The sequence below is a fragment of the Balaenoptera physalus genome (genome assembly GCF_965194825.1).
Source record: "Balaenoptera physalus genome assembly, chromosome: X".
Classification (NCBI taxonomy): Eukaryota; Metazoa; Chordata; class Mammalia; order Artiodactyla; family Balaenopteridae; genus Balaenoptera; species Balaenoptera physalus.
Genome location: NC_138903.1, coordinates 10,437,268 through 10,460,951, shown reverse-complemented (window position 1 = coordinate 10,460,951; position 23,684 = coordinate 10,437,268). Strand labels below are relative to the sequence as shown.

Genomic DNA, 23,684 nt, shown 5'->3' with positions numbered 1-23,684 from the left:
AAGTTTTTTTTTTTAAATGTGTGTTTTAATTAATTAATTTATTTATTTATTTATGGCTGTGTTGGGTCTTCGTTTCTGTGCGAGGGCTTCCTCTAGTTGTGGCAAGCGGGGGCCACCCTTCATCGCAGTGCGCGGGCCTCTCACTATCGCGGCCTCTCTCATTGCGGAGCACAGGCTCCAGATGCGCAGGCTCAGCAGTTGTGGCTCACGGGCCTAGTTGATCCGCGGCATGTGGGATCTTCCCAGACCAGGGCTCAAACCCGTGTCCCCTGCGTCGGCAGGCAGATTCTCAACCACTGCGCCACCAGGGAAGCCCGAGAGTTAAGTTTTAATGTCTTGGGTTTTACCTGAATTCCACCAATATTCGACAAATTTGAACCCTACAGGAGCTTTAACATCATTTACATATACAACATTTCATTCTCTGGTCCTTATTTCCATTTTGTAGTTTAATACATTTACATTTTCACTACACTCATTACATTCAATTTTGGAAAAGCTCCACTTTAACTCTTAAAGACAGAGAAATTTTGAAAAATTCGTGGCGGGGGGGCAGTTAACTCCACTTAGAATGAAAAAATAGAAATTAAAAATAGTGAAAGGCTCAAGTCAGGAACTAGATTTACACAATGAAAATGATACTATCCACCCCTCAGGAAATTAAAAGGAGTTGGTTATAAAGATGAAAGAAATGGAAGAAAGAACACACAAAACCTTACCCTTTCAAAGAGTTGGGGTTTTTCAACTTCCTGGATATTTTACATTACAAAGAGAAAAAGATCTCTGAAACTTTGATCATGAGTTCTTTGATCATTGAATTCTCAATTCAAAGTTCTGGTAGATATAGTCATTCTCTGTTCTCTCTTGCCTTATAGTGACTCAGAGCAAATCCCAACTCCTTGAAAGCTAATCTTTCCACCAGCTTTCAGATCCAGTTCCTTGGGAAAGGTCCTCATCAATTAGCCACTCTCCTACTATGACCTTCAGCCTTTTTTCCTCCACTCCTCCCTTCGAATTGGCCTAAAATGTGCTCCTCTGTACTGCTGCAAAGAAACAAGCAAAAACTGTGTGGTTCGGGGGTCAACAAACATTTTCTGTGAAGGGCCAGATTGTAAATATTTTCAAGTTTGTGTGTCATACAGTCTCTGTTCCAACTACTCAACTTTTCTGTAGACAATAGGTTAAAAAGAAATGGGCATAGCTACATTCCAATAAAACTATTTACAAAACAGGAAGTGGACTAGATTTGGCCTGCAAGCCATAGTTCACCAACCCCTGCTGTAATCTCCTCAAGGCCGTATCTCATGGCTCCATTTCTTAAACTATAAATCCTGTTATGTTACTACCAGACCCCAGAAGTCCTGATTTCTATTTATTATTTCTGAAATTGTTCTTTCAAAGGTCACCAATGACCACCAAACTGCCTGATTGTATTACCTGTTCCAGTCTTCATTTTCTCAAATTTGAAACTTGCCCCTCCTTCCCCGGATGTCCAGCTCTACTGTTCTTCTGATTTTTAAATATTATTTCTCAGTCTCCTCTTGGCCCCTCTTCCTCTACCTCATCCAAAAAACAATGATTTTCCAGACTTAGTCTTTCCCTCTTCTTTAGGGACACGTTCTACTGGGTGTCCTCATCCATCCATCACCCATCATTCCCCCAAAGAGTCTTCTCTGAAATCCCCTGCCAAGGCTCTGGGCTTCCACTTTTTGTCCTCCTATTGCACCATGGGTGCATATTAAATTATTGCTGTTGGTTTCTTGGCCTGCTATTCCACTTTGTAGTAAAAGCAAGGATGGTATCAGTTTGCAGAGAAAGCCCACCATAAGAAAATATTCAGTCTCTTAAAAGAGGTAATTTATAATTGCAGGGGGGTCTGTGATTAGGATGATGAAATCTAGAATTTCAGGATGCTGTCTTCCAAAAAGGGGAAAGAATGGCTAAAGGGAGGTCATCCAGTTTCTAGTAATGAAAAGTTTAACTATTTATGTCAGTTCTCTGTATGAAAACAACTGAAAAAGTGCAAAAAAAAAAAAAAAGCATCATCTTAAATCTACAAGGAACAGGAAACTATAAAAAGCAATGGAGATGGGGCTTCCCTGGTGGCGCGGTGGTTGAGAGTCTGCCTGCCGACGCAGGGGACACGGGTTCGAGCCCTGGTCTGGGAAGATCCCACATGCCGCGGAGCAACTAGGCCCGTGAGCCACAATTGCTGAGCCTGCGCGTCTGGAGCCTGTGCTCCGCAACGGGAGAGGCCGTGATGGTGAGAGGCCCGCGCACCGCGATGAAGAGTGGCCCCCACTTGCTGCAGCTGGAGAAAGCCCTAGCACAGAAACGAAGACCCAACACAGCCATAAATAAGTAAATAAATAAATAAATAATTTTAAAAAAGCAATGGAGGAGATTTGGAAAAGAAATAAATAGAAATTATATAAATAACAATATAAAAACTCAATGGACAGGTTTAACAGAAGACCAGACAGAGATGATGAAAGAATTAGTGAACTGGAAGATAGATTTGAAGAAATTATCCAGAATGCAGCACAGAGAGACAACATGTTGGTAAACAAAAAAGAAAGGGTAAAAGATACAGAGGATCCAGTTAGAGAACCTAACCTACATTTACTATAGAGTATTGAGCAGAAACAATATTCAAAAAAAAGTCTGAGTATATTTTACTCTGATAAAAGACAATAGTCCACAGTTTTAAGATGTCCCCAAAAATTATCAAAAAGGATAAAATAAATCAAATGCACAACTACAAATGCATATATTCTACAAGATAAACAGTAAAAGAGACTGTCTTCAAAAGAATTATATTTAGACTTAGAGCTGGCTTCTCAACAACGATGTAAGTCGCAAGACAGTAGAATAATACCCCTAATGAACTGAGAGAAAATAAATGCCAACCTAGAATAATAAACCCAACAAAAATAGCTTTCAAGAATAAAAGCAAAATAAATACATTTTTAGACAAATAAAAATAGATTAGCATCAACAGAACCACTCTAAATGAAATTCTATAGCATGTACTTCAACCGGGTAAAAGAGAGAGAGAAGATGCCAGAGGAAATTTCTAAGATGCAGGGAAGAAAGAAAAGCATATAAAGTAGTAAATATTTGGGTAACTAAACAAACACTAACTGCATCAAGTAAAATTCATCTTGTGGGATAAATTAAAATACACAACAACAACAGCATATACATTTATAACTGAGGGAGCAAGCAAATGGAGTTTAAATATTTTTTTATTCTGTGGGAGGAGAATGAAAGTATTAGTTAACTTTGATAGACTTTGATAGCTAACAAGTCATGTTTTATTTTCTACAGTAATCACTAAAAGGATAGAAACCTGCCAAATCATCTAGTCCTGAAAACGGATACCACTGGAGTGTCACACCCATACCCGGCCATCATGGCAGTGGATGTATAGAAAGATAGGATCATTAAGGGCCTTACCTTGGTAGGCCCAGATCCTGCCCCTATCAAAAAAAAGAGAAAAAAAGGGCAAGAAAAAATGGACATGGAACATGGAATCATTGAGACAAACAGAAAGCATAGAATAAGATGGTAGATTTAAATCTATGTATATAAATATCTTTTTAAGATAAGTATTTTAATATAAACACATTAAATATAAATGAAAAAAATGCTCACATTAAAATAAAATCAGATTAAATACTTTTAAATTCAACTTTATGCTGCTCGTAAGAAACATAAAATTTAAGATAATAGAAAAAAGTTCAAGGATAAATAAAGCGTAGGAAAATCTAGAGAGGAACATCTACCTACCAGCATAAAGACAGTGGAAAATTTAAACTAATTACTGATCTTCCCTGCTGGGCAGATAAAGATTTCTGGTTATATTAGGGTATGTTACCACTGAAGTTGAAAATAGTTACCCATTATGACCAACTTCTTAAATTATGTCAACCTAGCTGCGTTAGCTTGGGGACAATATTGCTTCTATAAGGAGTAACTCCTTTGCTCCACATGAATGCTATTTTATGCTGGATATACCTCAAGAAAAACTACTGATTTCATTTAATGACAATGATATGTATTCACTGGAGGCAAGGTAAGAAACTGGGCTGGTTTCTACCTTGATGGTTTCTGACTTTTAACATTCTCCCTTCATTTTTACTGAGGGGATTGCCTAGGACTAAGACCAGTAAGGAGTTATGCTGACATTGTTTAGCTCATTAGGCTGAGAGGGCAGCGTTCAGAACACAAATGAGCAGAATCCAGTCTATGGAGACCAGTTAGGTTTGCTCCTGCACAAGCACAGATGTCCTTTCTGATCCAATCAGCAAGTCTTACACCAAGGGGATCAGCAAGACTGTCAACAGAGCAGAGAAAATCTGGAACACCAGACACAGTGCAAGGATGTCCCGCCTGGAGGCTGCTCCAAGGCATCATATAAGGACAGCGTGTTCTGCGCACTGGAATAACACTACGGTGGTTTGCTTCTAAAATACATACTCTCAGATATCAGACTATTATATCTGCATGCCCCATTCCTTAATTCATCCAACAAATATTGATTGATTGTGCACCTATGACAGGAGCTAGGTATACAATGGTTAGCTAAGAAGATGGTCTCTACCATCATGGTGTACACAGCTTAGCAAATGATCAGATCAGCTTAACTTTACAGGCCAATGTCTCACCTCGAAAAACTGATTTAATTAATATTAAGTAGTGACAAAGTTTAAAAAGTTTTAAAGTAATTTGTTGCCACTCTTCTAGGAAAACATTAGGCCTCAAGAATTTCCAGGCCTTATTTTTTTATAGTTTTCCATCAATGGTTTAAACTTTAATTTCTAAGCAGTGAGAGTGACTTTCTAGGTGTCTCTCAGAGATAACTTCATGTAGATTGCAGAATTCAGTGGCAGCACATAGAGGCAAAACATAATACAGTGGCTCTAACAGAACTTGGCTCTGAGCATGAAAGGTCCCTGAGAGCAAGGGCTGGCAAACTACGGCCCACAGGCAAAAATCTCACAGCCACCTGGTTTTTGTAAATAAAGTTTGATTGGAACACAGCCATGCTCATTTGTTTGTATGTTGTCTATGCCATCTGCCATGCTATGATGGCAGAGTTGAACAGCTGCAACAGGGATCACATTTCCTGCAAAAGAAAACATGTTTACTATGTGGTCCTTTACAGCAAAAGTTTGCTATAGAGGGAATCCAGGAAGGGACCTTCTCAGCCATACATAAAACGCAGAGGCAACTGCTGAACAGCCAGGGAGAAAGGCCCTTTCAGCAGCTGGTGCATGCCAAGGTGGCTCCCTGGAAGTAGCTAGGCAGTTATGTAATAAAGACTTTTATTAAAACAAAGCATCTTCATATAATTAAAGCATCTGAACACTCTTCCTTATCAAATGCCAAAATGGCTGCTGGGCCACCCCCACTGCTTTGGTGAACCTGGATCAGGGTCCCGCTCTGAAGAGCGCACATTTTTCCCGATTGTTTCCTAGAGAGCCTGCTGCCTTCCTGTGAAAGCCAGCTCTCCGTCATCCACCCCTACAGTGTCTGTCGTGGTACTCCATGCTGGTTCATCAGGAAGCCCAAAACTACTGCCAGGACAGTCACTCCTTCAAGAACTCACTGTTCAATTCAAATGCACACACCCCAAGCACAGGCGATGGGCCACGTGTGGAGGCCAAACCCATTTCTCCAGGGCCCAACTGGACACAGAGAAATAAAAAGACAGGAACGGACAGCACCTACTCATGACCTCTTTCTGAGATCGTAGTAATAAAATCCAAGTAGCCTTTGAACGTTAGCTACTAAGCATCAATATTTGTCGGTCATAATGACCCTGAAAAGACAAAGCTTCCTATAACTGCAGACTGCAGAATCTTCTGGATACACAATAGTTTCTGTGTAAGCTTTGCAATGACCTTGGCGAGACTGTATTTATTTAACTATCTCAGAGTGAAGAGTTGATCTGTAGGATGGAATCCAAGGTAGATGTTAATGAGATGCAGAGGATCTTGGAATGTTAAGTACCACCAGGGAGTCCTTGTATTTCTGTAGGTGTGAGCAAAGGAAGCAGAAGCACGCCAGAATGCGCTAGACCTCAGAGCCCAGGTAAATTCTGCCAAGGCTCCTTATGCCACTGAAAATCAAATGGTCATCCTAACTATATGCGACCCAACACGCTACGACCAATCCCCACTTTAGTCACTATAGTAACACACACACACACACACAGACACACACACACAAGCACAGAACCTTACATTTACCTGCTCTTGAAAACTTCAGAGCCCTCTCGAATTCCTCTCCCTTCTCTGAGTCCTCATCCAATCATTTTCCAAGCCCTGGGCTCCATCAACCTTCTAAGTGCTGTCACGTTTAGCCCTCGCTTATTCTCATTGGCCTCTAGTTCAAGCCCTGTTTCCTTCCATGAAACTATTACAGTGGCTTTTTTGTTTGTTTCTTTTGTTTACTCCTAGTTTTTTGGGTTTAGTTTTTTGGTGTTTTGCTTTGCTTTGGTACAACATACACACAGCAAAGTGCACAGATCTTAAGTATGCAGTTTGATGAATTTTCATATATGGCTACACTCACGTATGCAGACTATTTCTGGTAACTTAGAGGTCCCCCTCCTGCCCCTTCTCAGTCAATGCTCCTCCCAAAGGCAGACACCATTCTCATGACTAACACTATAGACTAGTTTCGCCTGTTTTTGAACTTCACATGGATGGAATCATTCCTGTTGGACTTCTGCTGAGCATTGGTCTGTGAGATTCATCCAATTGTTGCCTGTAGCGATGATGCATTCTTTTGCACTGTGGTGCACTCATCCAGTGGGCTACTGTGTACTTACCTATATGGCAATGTATTTACCTATTTTACTGTGATGGACATTTAAGTTGTTCACAATTCAGGGCTATGATGCATGAAGCCTACGGTGGGCTATTCTTGGTCACTGACGTCCAGTCTCTCCCCATCACTGCTTCTTGCACAAGCCCATAAATTAACATCACATCAACACTCCCATTATATGACTCCACAGCACATATGTGAGTGCCAATGGCATCTCACTGGCTTTCTAGACAAAGCTAATCTCCTTTTTCTACCATTCACAGGTCTCTGCTACTGCATTTGATGCATCATCCAGGCTTCATAGCCCATCTTTGCCCCCCATGTTTGTGTTCATTCAGTCAAATTCAGTCTCTCCCCACTGCTCAAGCACCCCCACTCACCTTCCCTCTCGGGGCCATTGTTTCTGCAATGGCTTGGCTGCTGGATGCCCCTTCCCTACTACGTTCATTTATGCCTGTGGAAAATGTCCACAACCTTCTAGGCTCATATAAAAATGCCAGCTCCTCCAGGAAGCCTTGAAAAAACGTCCTATTTCCCATCGTGGAAGCCCATGACATCTGAAGATTCTGCAACTATGCCCGGTGGCATAGTCGTGCTGACCACAGTGACTTCTTCTCCAGGAAGAACCACCTGGAGAACTGGATGGAATGGAAGGCCAACTGCTCTTCTCAGTCAGACTGCAGATGCCACTCACATCGTGTTCCTAAGGGCATCCCTGTTTTTGGGTTTCTGGAATTCCGCTCAGCAAGTAAACACTCACCTAGATTAATCCTTTAATCGCTTAAGCAGTGGGAGAATTTGGCAAATCAAGAAGAAGTAAATTAGTTGGATGATGTTCAGTTTGGGGTTAATTTTAATAAAACAGGGCTTTAAAAGACATTAATTTTTCTGGGCACAATAAAAGAAAGAAAAGAATTAACAGGAAAGGGTCACTAGTTATAGTCAGCCTGTGTTCTCATAACAAACACTCATCCCTTGCTGTTTGCCTAAATACTGATGGCTGCGAGGCCCTGTGCTGGGAGACGTGTGGCGTGTAGGGACCAGAGACTCTAAACCTTTTGCCCTCAAGGGTCTCACAGTCGATTGGAGAAAAAAAATAGGTAAGAATAAAATAATCCATGGAAATACTGTTTCGAGAAAATCTTGGAGGAAAAAGAAAGCACATGAGGAAAGCTTTTTGAAACAAACAAGAAATGAGATCAGGTTGTGGAAAGAATTTCTGTAAAAAGAGCTGCTGTCAATTTAGAACCCATGGTGACACATTATTAGCTAACTTCTACTGGGTCAGGCTTAGGGGGATTTTTTGAAGCACAGATTACGTCTGTAAAATTAACGAACAGAATCTCTTGCACAAGTATAAAGTGGAGATCCAGCTGAGGTGGCCATCAGGTTGTTAAGCTCGCATCTAGTCACCCTTGGAGTCTCTTAAAATTGCCCCTAAGATACAGTCTTCTCTGCTTTGCATAGTAACCCTGTGCAGAAATTTGCATACCTTAATCTAAAAAGAACTACGGAGAGATTTCAACCATCAAATCACTTAAATACTTTGCTGCTTCTGACGCTCAGCACATTTATGAAGATCCCACATCAGACTTTAGGCTGTCATCACCACTGCCCTCTGGGGACAATCTTCAGATTCCCTCTAATTCTTCCCTGGTCAGTGTATCTCTGGGGTCACTTGCCTGCCACCTGAGAAGGCACTTCACTTCTCTGTCAATGGTGGAGGAAACTGGAATGTCATTCAAATATTCTTTCCAGAGTCTTTGCTAACCTGCAGGTTTCGAGTCTGCCTCCCTCCCTGCCTGTGGGCACAGGCTAATTGGTAGAAAACTGGGCGGCAGGATCCTGGGGAAAATGTGAAATCTTCACCTATCCCGCCCCCGTCTACCTGCCCGACCCCTCACTAAATAGAGTCACATCTGAGTAAGTTAACTGTGCATATGATGCTACTTCAGTGCATAAAGCCAGAGGAAAATCCTTATAAAAGCTGTTTTCCTATGAGGAGTTGTATTCAAGTCAGGATGCGCAAAGAATTTTTCCTATCAATCATGTTTCCTCATTTCTAGTTTCTAATCATCTTTACCCATAATTTTGCAGTGGGCTGTAACTAATTGGTAAAATGGCAAAGTAAGAACTGAACTACACTGTTCGTATTTTATTGATAGTCACCCAATTAATACGGTTCTCTATGGCACATTGTTCTACAGTAGACTGTACGTGCCTTCATCATGAATAATTCATTTCACATGACATGCATCAAGTCAAAATTCAAAATCATGCAACAGGCATCTACATTTTATATGTGGTTATAAAATACAAATTTTCCGGGCTTCCCTGGTGGCGCAGTGGTTGAGAGTCTGCCTGCCAATGCGGGGGACACGGGTTCGAGCCCTGGTCTGGGAGGATCCCACATGCCGCGGAGCGACTGGGCCCGTGAGCCACGATTGCTGGGCCTGCGCCGCCTGGAGCCTGTGCTCCGCAACGGGAGAGGCCGCGATGGTGAGAGGCCCGCGCACCGCGATGAAGAGTGGCCCCCGCTTGCCGCAACTGGAGAAAGCCCTCGCGCAGAAACGAAGACCCAACGCGGCCGTAAATAAATAAATAAATAAATAAATAAATAAATAAAATACTAGTTGTACCAATAAATGCATGTAAACACAAAAAAAAAAAAAAAAAAAATACAAATTTTCCCAGGGTGGCTTCGGCCTCAAGTGAGTGACTGAGTGATGAAAGGGGCTGCCTTAAAACGGCTCCACTGAGCAGAGGCAGACAGTGGGGCTGCTCTGTCCCCACGATAGTGAACGGTGACAGGCAATTCAACCTCTGTGGCCCCATCACTGACTTATTTTCTTATTTAGAGTTCTTGGGACCAAAAGGAAAATATAAGCTGTATTATTCCAGGCTTACTATAAAGCAATGGTTCTCACCTACGGGATGAGAACTGCTCCCCAAGGGACACTAAGCTGTGTCTGGAGGCATTTTTCCTTGTCACAGCTAGTGGGGGGTGGGTACCGGCCATCTAGTGGGTCGAGGTCAGGGACGCTGCTAAACATCCTACAGTGTATTGGACAGATAACAAAGCTCCCACAATAAAGAGGCAGCCGGCCTCAAATGTCAACAGTGCGAAGGGAGAGACGCTATTTTAACCTGGTGTTATCATTTTAATTTTGCAAGGCTTTTAGGTGATGGGCCCCAAATTCTGTCTTCGTTTCCCATGATTAGAATCAGCAACTTAGCACCGAGGACATAGGAGGTATTTGGTACTGACACCTTGGTAAATTGGCATAATTAATTTTACTGTTCACACATATAGATAAATAAGTCACATGTCATGTTCTGAAGAAAACCTAGCTGTAGGTGGAGCAAGTTTTCTCATTATCTGCTTAGGTACCAGTGATGGGGTTCAGCCTTTGCTGCTGCTCGGAAGCTGCTTCGTTAGGGGTGCACAGTCTACCTTGAAAGATCTCAACTTAGACACGTCAGCCTCATGGTTGAAAAGAATGCAGACTTTGCCTTTAACCTTTTACACCGCTGGTGCAAGTGAGCTTTTACTTAGACTTGAGTCTTTCCTCTTTCTAAACTCTGTTTTCCTGTCTGGTGGCAACACCATTTTGGCTGTTGAAAGCTCTATTTTTATGAAGGTTTCCCCCATAGTGCCACCATCAGCCTAACTTAACAATCTACAAATTCCTCTCTGTTTCTGTTTTTTAATTCCTGTTCTTTTTATTTGGGTTATTTCCACTAATCCAGCTAATAAAGAGGGAGAAGGTACCAGTTAAAGGCGTAAATGTTTCTCAAAAGATTGTAATTTAAAACACCTAAAGATAATGGTTAAAATGAGAGTTCAATCGTATTTATATATATATTCACAGTCATCAAACATACCCTAACTTTATAATTATCATTTTACTATTTACTCATATTACTGAATTTAATATTACAATAAGTTCATTTATCTTCTAATTAAGACGGTTAATGAGAGAATCAAGCAAACCTATGATCTTTATTTCCAATTAAATCTCAATGACATCATTATTAAAACTGATTAATTTTGCCTTCCTTCATCTACTTACTTTATCTGATCAGCCTAAAATCAAACTTTCATCTTGTTTTTTTATTTAAGGCTTGTGGGAAAATATTTTGCTTGAATTATTAATACAATTATATACTCAGATTTATCCTCTTTAAAGATTCTTCTTGAATAAACATTTTACTTTTAACATTGAGTAACAAGATTGAAATTCTTCAGAAAAAGAGTCTCTATGTTGGCAGTACCCTCCTCTTGGGACCAATAAGTTGATTCCAATAAATGCCATTAGGGGAGAAAGGTGGCTCTCCCCTCCTTGTGTCCCCACTGGGGCTGTGGAGCCCCTCCCCTTCCCTAACATCCTCTCATTTATTACATTACAGTTTGAAACCTTTCGCCAGAATGCACATACAATGCCTGTATCACAGCACATTCCATTGACCATACTGCACTTGCTTGAACCCTGCACTTGATAAGTGCCAATAGCTGTATATAATAATATGAAGTTATAATTTTTGATGGAAAATTTCAGGTTTTGTAGCTTTGTATGTATTGCATGGTTCCCAAAGGCCCCGCTGGAAAATAAGAATAATTGATTGAAAGTTTTAGAAAATTTCTCGAGAATTTGGGACCTTCCTAAACCCTGTTTTTTAACTAAGATTTTATACTGAGTAAGCTCTTCAAATAATAGCCACATTCACTAAGCAAGAGCCATCGTGGTAGGCTCAGAAAAGGGTTAGTGGCATCTGGGTACAGGACTCTTCATCTCAGCCTCCTCCAAGTGAGCTGAGGACTAGCCCTTCTTGCACGTCTCACTTAGTATTTCTTGACCTCTAACAGGGTGCTAACAACAGAGATTCCTCTTAAGATTTTGTGATTATTAAATGAGATATCGTATGCTATGTGCTTAAATACTGCCTGACACATAGTAGGCAGTCAATAAATAACAACAATAATAAATTATCTATTAACTGCCTAATAAATCATCTAGCTTGAGAAAAAAATGAAACAAATGCTGGTGAGGAGTAGACTTCATAAGTAAAACAGTAGAGTAAAAATTTCCACTCTGCATCTAAAATATCAAGGCAGTTCAATCTGGGCTAAAGATGTGGATACATGTAAGGAAACCAGCCCAGGGCAGAATGATCCCCACAGAGCAGCTTCCTGTTACTGTACCACAGGCTATGTGCTGCTGCCAGAACCCAAAGGAGCAGGCAGCCTCCTCTTCTAAAGTAGTCATCTTGGGACTGAGATATGGGTTAGTCTTGGACTGTTTCCTTTTTCCTTCTTTCCAGCTGCTTCAATGTAGGTCTCTTGTGTAAAGGCAGGGAGCTTATCCACAACACAAGAAGTACTTTGCTACATGTGGGAGGAAAAGCCCAGAGATACAAACTACAGATGATAAATACAGATAGGCTTCTCCTTATTTAAATTATCATGACAAAGCCTGCCTTATTTATCGTATCCTTAAGTATCTACTACTTTACTCCAAGGCCAAAAGGCTCGAATCGAGCTTCTATTATTAACTATCTGACATGGTGTCTGGCACTCACTAGGGATATTTCACAAGTTAGGTGAATTTGATCTTAAATATATATTAATTGAGCATCTACTGTATGGTCAGCACCATTTTATCCAGAGGGACAAGTGTCCTTGACCAGGATAATGTATAAAACTAACAAATTTCATAACTAAGTACAAGACTATTGTTTTACTTGGAAGAAAGAAATTACAGGCACCATACTGCATCTAGGGAGCATTGGTGAGCGCCTCTGGAGAAGCTGATGCGTAGGTTGAGTCTGGCATGATAGACCACCACGGGAGGAGAAGAAACCGAAGAAACCAAAGGAGAGCCTGTGTGCAGACGTAGAACAGAATGTGTGTGTGTATGGTTTGGGGATGGCTGCAGCCTGGATGGTGTGGAGGGCTTGTGGGACGCTGGAGGGAAGGGTTGGACCAGATGATAAGTGCTTTTAAAGACTCTGCTAAGAAGTTTGATCTTCAGCTTGTGGCCAATGACAGGCTAGTTAAAGTTGTCAGGAATGAGAGACACGCTCAGATGTGCTTGGAGGACCAGCACAGCGCATGGTGTGGGACAGACTGGTGCCAAGATGCCAGCCATCAGCCAGTGGTAACGAGTCAGGGAGGAGGTGGTGGTGCATAAGTGATAACAGGGGCAGGTGGCCTGGAGAAGTGGGGACAGAAGCAAGAGACCTTTAGGAGGCAGAATCCACAGGGCCTCCTGGCTACTGATTATGGAGAGAGTGGACGTGAAGGCAGTCAAGGACCACAGGGATGTCTAGCCCGGCAAAACTGAGTGGAAGGAAACACTGCTACTCTGCTCGCGGAATTCAGGAGGGGCGGGAGGGAAGGGAGTGACCGAGGTCAGCAGGTTGACATTAAGGTTGAGAGACCCACAGGATAGCGAGGAGCACGGAGGCGGACGACGTGCTCATCTCTTCTGTTCCTTGTGGTCCTGGAATCCACTTGTCCGTTCCAAGTCGGTACCTGTTCCAGAGTCCTGTGGGTTAAGACCCTGTGGATCCGATCTTCCACCAGAGCCACCACCTCCTCCTCACTCGCATCCTGAGGAAGTTTTCTTTTTCAGGGCTTTTTTGGCCACCTCACTCTTGAGGTTTTCTTGTTTCTCCCAACTCTGTTAGTTCAGGAACTGCTTTTCAGATTACCTAGCACCCACCTCAACCCCGCTGGCTTCCTTTCTCACATCTGTTCCTAATCTGAAACACCACAGTCCAGGGTGTCACTTTACAAGTGGAAACAATAATTGAGGTCCAGAAAGGGTGGCATAAAGTCCATATCGCCTATTATGGCCAAACTCCCCTTTTCCTGCTTCCCCTTTCATTCATTTGTTCTAGTAATTCTTGTCCCTTCTCCTTCCTGCCTCCAGAGCCTCACTGGCGCCCCCTGGTTGTGAGACGCACTATCATCTGCCAATCCAACAGGCACACTGAGTGTCTTGAGTGCTGTTCCACCTTCCTTGTCCTCCTTCTTGTCATTTGCATTGAGGTCATTTCCACATCGAAATCTTCATTAGCACCCCAGGGCCTATGACAGAAAATCCAAACTCTTTGGCCTCTAAGATCTGAAGCTACACTATTGCCTCCTCTCCATCCTCCTCTGAGCCATTCTACCAGCCAGTCCTGGCAAGGAGGCCATGTCCTACCTCTGTTCTTTATGTATGTATTTACACTATTTCCTTAACTTGAATACTGTGAGCTTTCATTTTTTAACTTTTAGACATCTTTGCTATTGTTCTAGGTCTACCTCAATTACCTCCTTTGAGAAACCTTTCTTTTGCTTTTGTTGTAGAGTTTATAATTGACTTGCCAAATCCACTTATTTGTGATTCTTGCCTTATTCTGTGTTCTCATAGTATTTTATTCACATTCCTACATGCATCTATTTGTGCCTTACACAATTGAAACTTCCTGGAGGGCATAGATGATAGTTTGTTTGTTTTTGCATTTCTCATGGCCCATGAATATTTGATTGTTGAATAAAACTGAAATAACTAATCCTGGGAATTCCCTGGTAGTCCAGTAGTTAGGACTCCACACTTCCACTGCAGGAGGCACGGGTTCGACCCCTGGTTGGGGAACTAATATCCCGCAAGCTACATGGCAGGGCCAGAAAAAAACTATGATATGACTAGTAATATGACTAGTAATCCTAATCATAACCCAGAATATTAAGGTTGAGAGTGTTGGGATAGAGAACTGTCTTGAAGTACATTACTTCACTTGTCATTTCTAGCCAGAGAAAAACAACTTTCCAGATCTATCATCAGGAACAATGCCTGGCCTGGCAGGGGAGAGGGGTATGGCCATGTAGGCCTATGGGGAGTGGCAGGGGAGTAGCTCTGGTGGGGAAAGCACAAGAGAGCATTGGTTAGGACAGAGCACAAGTGACAAGGCCAGAACTGAGGGACATGGCCCTACAGGAGGGATAGAGCCCAAAGGGCCAATTCTTTTTCTCTTCCACAGTATCTTATCTCTCCCACTAAGCTTTCTTTTCACCTCAGTGCTCTATTTTCTCCCATGATCCTCAGCTCTTTCCTACAGTTCCCTGTTGCATCCCAAGATCCTCCACTCTATCCCACAACCCTCCATTCTCTCCCATCGATTCCTTCTCTCCTACAATCCTCAGTTATTTCCCACAATTCCCCATCTCTCCCACAATTCTGTTATCTCCCATAACCCCCCACATCTCCCACAATTCTCCGTTCTCTCCCATAATTTACCATCTCAACTACAGTCCTCAGTTCTTTCCAATTCTCTCTTCTCTCCCAGAATTTTCCATGTCCCATAACTCCTATCTCACCCACCACTCTCTCTTCACTCCCACAATTACTCCTTCTTTCACAAAATTACTCATTCTCTCTGCAAATTTCCTATTGTATCCCACAATTCTCTCACATTCCTCCATCTCTCCAACAATCCTCCATTCTCTCCCACAAGTCTCCATACTCTCCCACAATCTCATCTCCCATAATTCCCTACATTGTCCCACAATCCACTTGTCTCCCACAATTCCCTGTACGGTCCCACAATCCCCTGGGTCTCCCACAATCCTCTCATCTCTCACAATTCCCTGAACTGTCCCACAATTCCATTTCTCTCCCACAATCCTCACTTCTTTCCCACAATTCCCTGTGTTGCCCATAGTTCTCCCTTCTCTCCCACAATTCTATTTCTCTCCCATAAGCCTCTGTTGCCTTCCATAATTCTCAGGTTTTTTCACACAATGTCTATTATCCCCAAAGTCTTGGTACTATCTAACAATTCTCTATTCTCTCACACAATTCACTGTTCTCTCCCAGAGAGCTCCATTTCTCCCACAATTCCAGTTCTATCCCAAATTTTGCCATTCTCTCCCATAATTCCTTTCTCTCCTAGTACTTTCCTTTCATTCTGACAATTACCCTTACTTTTATAAAATTACCCATTTTCTCTCCAAATTTCCTATTCTTTCCCACAAGTCTTTCTCTCCTATAATCCTCACTTCTCTCCCAAATATGCCATTTTGTCTCACAATACTCAGTTATTTCCCACAACTCCCTGTCTCTCCCATGATTCCCTGTCTCTCTCACAATTCCTTGTCTCTCCCACAACTCCTTCTCTACCACAATTCCATTCTTTCCCACAATCCTCCATTCTCTCCCACAACTCCATGTTTTTCCCACAATTCTCTTTCCTCCCACAATTCCATTCTTTCCCACAATCTTCCATTCCCTCCCACAATTCCTTGTCTCTCCCACAATCTTCTCTCTCACAGTCCTGCACTGTCTCCCACAATTCCCTGTGCTTCCCACAAGCCTCTTGTCTCCCACAATTCTCTGCACTGTGGCACAATTCTGTCCTTTCCCACAATTCTGTTCTTTCCCAGAACCTCTTTCCTCCCCCACCATTCGCTGTTCTTCTCCTAAGCCCCTATGTCTGCACAACTCCTTATCCTGCTCCACATTTCTCCCACAACTCCCCATCTTCCCACAAATTGTTTGCCACAGTTACCTCTCCCTCAGTCCCCCCCTTACTCCCACAATTATGTCTTTAAATATATATTTATCTTACCTGCCTATGAGTTTTCTTAAGTTTAAAGTATTTCTTATTACGTGTTTATCATTTATATCAGTGTTCATCAAAATGTGTCCCATCAGCAATGGCCAGTTCACACACTGTGGTCCACCTGGTGGTCACACTTATCATAGCATTTTCCCAGAGTGCAACCCTCACTGCTCACTACTGGACAATTCATTGAATCCTTTATGCCTTCAATGTCTGCTTACTGACTGCTTCAGTGACTGTCCATTTATACACTGGGAACTGAATGATAGAGGGCAGTGCCACCCATCCAACCTGAGATACACTTGTACTAGAATGTGAAACTAGTATATGATTAAGCACAGTGTTTAACAGAGAAGACATTTTTTCACAGTAAAAATTTCTTGGTAAAAGAATAACGTGTTATTTTCCTTTCTTGGGCATTGCTGAGTGGCTTTGACTCTTTTTGGCCTTCAGCATTAAATGCTACTGTCCTTAAGTTAGTGGCAACTAGTTAATATTAAGGTAAGTGCCCTTCCCTCCCATGTATTTTTGCTGAGAAAATTTAATAAATTCAGGTAAATAATAAAGATATGAACACCATTAATGGGCAACCTTTGCTCTAAAGCAATGATTCTTAACCAGGGATGATCATGACCCCCAGGGGATACGTGGCAATGTCTGGAAATATTTTTTATTGGCACAGCTGGGAAGGGGACACATTACTGGCATCTAGGGGGTAGAGGTCAGGGATGCTGTTCAACATCCTACAATACACAGGACAGTCCCCACAATAATTATCCAGCCCTTAATTCTATTTAAAATGTCAATAGGGCTTGCTCTAAAGGAAAGGGTTTTTCATTATTTATTTACTTATTTATTTTTGGCTGTGTTGGGTCTCCGTTGCTGCATGCGGGCTTTCTCTAGTTGCAGCGAGTGGGGGCTACTCTTTGTTGCGGTGTGCGGGCTTCTCATTGCGGTGGCTTCTCTTGTTGCAGAGCATGGGCTCTAGGCACACGGGCTCAGTAGTTGTGGCTCGCAGGCTCTAGAGTGCAGGCTCAGTAGTTGTGGCACATGGGCTTAGTTGCTCTGCGGCATGTGGGATCTTCCTGGACCAGGGATCGAACCCGTGTCCCCTGCATTGGCAGGTGGATTCTTATCCATTGTGCCACCAGGGAAGCCCAGGAAAGGGTTTTTAAAGGCTACAATTAACTCAATCTATGTTTATCTAATGTCTACCATATGCCAGGTACCACATCAGGTATTGGACTCAGCCAGCCCTCCCTACTAAATGACAAAAATTGCTGTTGATGCAGATGCTAAAGCAAAGTTCCCCACAATCCTCAAAAACTTGGAAATGAGAAATGTTACCATTTGAGAACTAAACTTTAAAATACATAAATAATAAATTAGATCAGAGACATGCAAACACTCCTTATAGTGGCAAAAAGACTCCTAGACTGAAGAGAAAGAGCTAGAAAAGATGAACACCTACAGAGGAAGAGAGTGGCCATCAGAAAAAAGGTTAGTCATCCAAAGCAGAGATGAAAATAAGATGACGAACAAGGAAAAGACCAAAAAGAGGCAGGCACAGAGAAGGACTAACAAATTCACATTATTTAAGCAACAAACATTTACTATATGCTCAGTAAGTACCTTACAGAGGCTATACCATGGGATCCTCACAAAAATTCTATGTCACTATTTTAAGAAACAGTTCTTTCTGGAAAGGAGACCATAGCAGAGTCCATGCACGCAATGGCTAGAAGAGACAGGCTTCCTTCAGACAAACAAAATACCCCTTTCCTGATGGGCATGTCCAGAACTACAAAAACCTGAGGCAATTACACAGTCAACTGATATCATTCACAACCTTTAGTCTGATTCCAGCCTCACCAAAGTAGCCTTTTGAAAATTTGGTTTCTCCTGTAGATTCCCTGCAAGGGAACAGTGAGCAGGTCAAGGTGACATAAACCTCCATAAACCTTGAGTTGACTCAAGAGTTCTCATTACACTTTTATAAACTGGAAGCCTGATTATAAGTTAACTTATCACATAGCTCAATTACAGGGAAAGAAGATATTGCTATGAAAGTGAGTATTCCGGTCTGTTTGAGAATTGTATTTCTTTCTCAAGGTAGATTCATACATTGCCATTTCGAAAGAAACTTACATATATGATCTCTGTGTGTCTACATAAATAAATAAAATATGTAAATTGACACTTCAAGTCTATGAACTTCCTTAATAGGATTCCATCCTTGAGAGGCCAATTTATGCTCAGTAGGACAACAAAATCTGATTCTCAGACTAAGCATTTGAAGACCAGTTCCTTGATCAGGCCTATCACCTGGCCTTCTGAATTCACTTATTCATCAAACAGGTATTTACCAGGGACTGCAGTGAAAAGTGAGGATACAGGAATAACTAGGGTGACATGGTCCTTGCTCTGGTAGAGGTACCCTCTTCAGATGGGGAGGCCCCAATTTTACCACTGACCTTTTGCAAAATAAATCAAACACATTTCTAAAAAGATCATACACCATATAGTAAAATCCTTGTGACATATGCACATCACATGTGGGGTAACATCTTGGTCAAATACATTTTATTTAACTACTACTTACCAAGCATAAGAAGAACCTGTGTGTGTGTGTGTGTATGTATGTATGTTTACAGCTATGGGCTTTTGGACACATTTTTCTAAAGTGTTTAATTACTTTTTTATTTTTTATTGAAGTATAGTTGATTTACAATGTTGTGTTAATTTAAGGTGTACAGCAAAGTGATTCAGTTATACATATATATGTTATATTCAGTTTAGATAGATAGATATTTTTCTTTCAGATTCTTTCCCATTATAGGTTATTACAGGATATTGAGTATGGTTCCCAGTGCTATACAGTAGGTCCTTGTTGTTTATCTATTTTATATATAGTAGTGTGTATCTGCTAATCCCAACCTCCTGATTTGTCCCTCCCCCCACCCCCTTTCCCCTTTGGTAACCATAAGTTTGTTTTTGAAGTCTGAAAGTCTGTTTCTGTTTTGTAAATAAGTTCATTTGTATCATATTTTAGATTCCACTTAGGTCACTTATGATATAAATAATACCATATAATATTTGTCTTTGTCTGACTTACTTCACTTAGTATGATAATCTCTAGGTGCATCCATGTTGCTGCAAATGGCATTATTTAATTCTTTTTTATGGCTGAGTAATATTCCACTGTATATACGTACCACATCTTCTTTATCCATTCATCTGTCTATGGACATTTAGGTTGCTTCCATGTCTTGGCTACTGATATTCATATAATGTTTCAAATATTTTCTGTGATGAACAAACTTAATTACTTAGATCTCATGGTTCATTGTCTAACTCCTGTTGGGCTTCATATCCACAGCCCTCATTGGTGTACAGCTTTTGCTGCCATGAAATGCTATAAGCTTTTCAAAAGAACATTTTATTTCATCATGTGGAGCAATAGTCTTCACACCTTATTCTAAGTGACCTCAGAGTTCTGGGAACACCCTTCAGGGCCACCTGGGCAAACCAGTGGCCTTCCTCAACCCCACCATACCTCCTTGCAACAGAACAATCTGGTAATATCTTCTTTGAAAAACAGATTCTAGGACATGAAGGAAAGAAGAAAGAGAGGAAAGGGATTTGTAAACACTGATACAGAGTGTAAACTTCTGGAGTTCAGAGGACTATGTCTTATGCTCTGTTTCAGAACCTAATTGCCACCCTAGGCCAGTGAGTCCCCAGTAACTACTCCCTGACTGGTGAGTCTACTCTTTCTCCAAGCATACTGCATTGCTCTATGGGCCTCTCTACTATTCTTAGTCAAAGATGCCTTTGATGAAAATGAAATTTATTGACAAGTACATAAAACATTTCAACTTTAGATACAGAGAAAAAACTAGGTTTGTAAAATAATTCCCATGTTAAGTAATACAATAGCATGCAACTGAAGGACCAAAGTAGAAATATTTAATTTTTAGCACAATCAATACTAAAATGTTATTACATAAGATTATAAAAAACACTGCCACATGAATTCTAAAACAGAAAATACTTAAAAATCACAACAGTTGACTTGCACTAAATTCAAGCAAAATTACCAAATGTTAATTCCAAAGTCTGTGATGTTGGCTTATGCAATAAAAGGCAGTCAATCTTCCTTTATTAGTCTTTCTTGTTTTATAACAGTGGCCACCCACTATGACAAGGAAAATTTAAGGAAAGGCAATGAACAAATGAAAGGTAGAAAGAATCCAGTGTTTCCGTATCAAAATGGACAGTGACAGCACAAGAGAATTAAGATATAATTCTTTCTTGCTATTTCAAAGAATGGAACAATTTGCCTATTTATTCTCTGCTGTTGGATTTCAAATTGTTGCCCTTCTCTAGGCAATAATTTACATTGCATACCAACTGCAACCCTGCAAATGGACTCCCCTGAAACACTAAATCTATTTGCCAGATCTGATCTATTTCTGCTACATAATTCTTAGTGTCCTTTTCCCCAGCCCGGCATCCCACACTGCTATATTCTTATTATTGTAAGCTGCTAGCATTAGCCTTCTAGCTGCAAACTTGTGGAAGCACATACTTGAATCAGCCAAAATTAGAGTTGAAATTTTCATAACAACAGACCACAGTCACTAAGCATGAACAACCTGCTAGGAGAGAACAATTACAGTTACTATCAAACTTTCATTTTAAAAATCCATATTCCATGTTTGATATAAGAACATTAGGATGTGTATGTGTGTCTGTGTGTATGCTCCCATATATCAAAATCCATTATATGTGGATTCCTTGAAGAGACTCAACTTTTGGCTCAGTTTTCTCAATTAGACTCCAATGTACTAAAATGACTGAGATCATTCAGTATTTTCTCGAATGTATATCAAGAGACCGCACAACCTGGGAAGTGTGGTTTGATTACAATAATGCATATGGAAAAGTTGTCATTTAAATCAGCATATTCAGTTTGAGAAACACTGAATCAGATATGAGAAGACCCTAGTTCAAGTATCACACCTCAACTTTTTTGAGCGTGATCATGAGCATGCCAGCTAATGACTCTACATTTGTTCCCTCAATTTCAAACGGAGGATGAAAAGAATTACCTTATATTGTCCTAAATCTAAGTCAAATAATAACCACACAAGTGCTTTACAGTGGAAAGAAATATACAAATACAAAACATTTCTTCTACCACCATTTTGTGGGTCAGGCCCTGAATTCATTGTCGAAACACTGTTAAAACAATAATAAAATTGACAACACTGCCATATGCCGCCAATGCCACCAATAATAATAATAATAATAATAATAATAATAATAATAATAAATAGAACTTATTTGTTATTTACTATGGCCCAGGGAATGGTCTAAGCACTTCGTACATATTAAGTGTCACAACAACACTTTGGGGTTGGTACTACCCAATTTACAAATAAACAAACTGAGAAGGTTAAAGGATAAGTGGCTCAAAGTTGTACAGCTGGCAAGTTATTCACTGGGAAGGGAATAATACAGTGAGGGAAACAAATATACGACAGTGTAAGATACAAAGTGCCACAATGTAACTGAAGGAGACACTTGATGATTTTGTGTTTTCCAGCCAGAAATATACGAGTGATAATGAGAGTCAGTTTTCAGAAAAAGCCAAAGACAGAAAGGTAGGAAATGGCATGGCCTGGTTACGAAAACTATGAGACTTTCAGTGTGGTTGCAAAGTCACAAAAACAGTACAAACAGGAAAAACAGCAAAAGCAGGAAAAACAGTAGAAACAAGTGGGCGAGACTGTGTCAAGGGTAGAGTAGAAGGCTAGAGGGACCCATTGGAACCAGGGGGCAAAATGTGAGAAGTAAAAAGTAGCCCCGACATCTAGGAGCCGGCAGATACTCACAGCTGGGCCTTGGTGTTCTCCTGTCGACCATGAACAATTCCACAGAACATCAACATCAGACAAAGCCACTCTGTGACCACAGTGGTTCAAGACAAACACAAGACCACTCTATAATTATATCTGCATTCAGATGAAACAAGAACACTGTTCAAACCATAAAAATGGCGGAACATCACTCTAGCTTGGCTAATGTGAGTGACTGCTGCTTCTTTACTAAATAATTTTAGCTTCAATTTATTCTTCCTCCTCATAGATAAGATTCAGAGATCCGATGTGTTAATCCTCTCTATACTCATAGAATAGCCTCAACTTCTGAAGCATCCCAACCAGAGCAAAGTCCTGCTTCTTGAACACTCCCCAAATCACCTAACACTAGTTCCTAAGTAGGAAGCTTCCCTGGTGGTCCAGTGGTAAAGAATCCGCCTTCCAATGCAGGGGACACAGGGTCGATCCCTGGTTGGGGAACTAAGATCCCACATGCCACAGGGCAACTAAGCTGGTGAGTCACAACTACTGAGCTCGTGCACCTTAATGAGAGAGCCCACGTGCTCTGGAGCCAGCGCCCACAACTAGAGGGAGAGAGCCCGCATGCCACAACTAGGGAGAAGCCCGCGCACCGCAACAAAAGAGCCTGTGCGCCTCAACAAAGATCCTGCGTGCCACAACTAAGACCCAACGCAGATTTTTTAAATTAATTAATTAATTAATTAAGAAAGAAAGAAAGGGAAAAAAAGACTAAGCAGAAAGCAACAACCCCTAGTAGAGAGAACAGAGATAAGACTAAGGCATGATTACCATTAGGACAAAGGGAAACCAGACTCGAGATAAAAGTCCAAGGTAGAACTAAGAAGTGACCTGTGGCTGAGGGAGGGAGGGAAGGAGGGAGAGACTTGGCAATGAGAATGACTGTGATTTCTACTGGGCAAACTGAGCAAACCTTGCTACCACTGAGAGAAGCAATAATAAAAGTTGGCAATTGTAAAGTTGATATTGCTATAAGATATCCATGTAGAAAATGTCATGTATCTACAAGTAAAGATCTGGAGACTGAGGGAGAACCCAGTGTCAAAGATTCAAGAGTAATTAGTATATAAATGACACTTAAAGCCAGGAGGATTTAAGATCATCCTGGGGTAGAATGTACTGTGAGGCCCTGAAGGAAGCCAAGAACAATTCGTGGGGAATCACAAGGTTTGATGGGAATGGAACAGCCAGCAAAGAATGATAAGACGAATCAAAGAAATAAAAGAAAAATTAAGATAAACCAAAGAACTAGAAATCAAAGAGAGAGAAAGATTTGAAAAGTAAAAGGGGTATCAAGAAATGTTACAA

The 23,684-nt window shown here is 41.2% G+C and overlaps 1 protein-coding gene and 1 long non-coding RNA gene across 4 annotated transcripts in view; one reads left to right on the top strand and one right to left on the bottom strand.

Moving 5' to 3' along the window:
* Positions 1–2,379, top strand: part of LOC309652985 — a 373,352-nt gene extending 370,973 nt beyond the window's left edge. Inside the window, exon 2 of the long non-coding RNA XR_014258947.1 lies at positions 2,089–2,379. This is a non-coding gene — a long non-coding RNA (uncharacterized lncRNA). The remainder of the gene's footprint in view (positions 1–2,088) is intronic.
* Positions 1–23,684, bottom strand: part of FRMPD4 (FERM and PDZ domain containing 4) — a 530,997-nt gene that overhangs the window by 356,285 nt on the left and 151,028 nt on the right. The window lies entirely within an intron of this gene.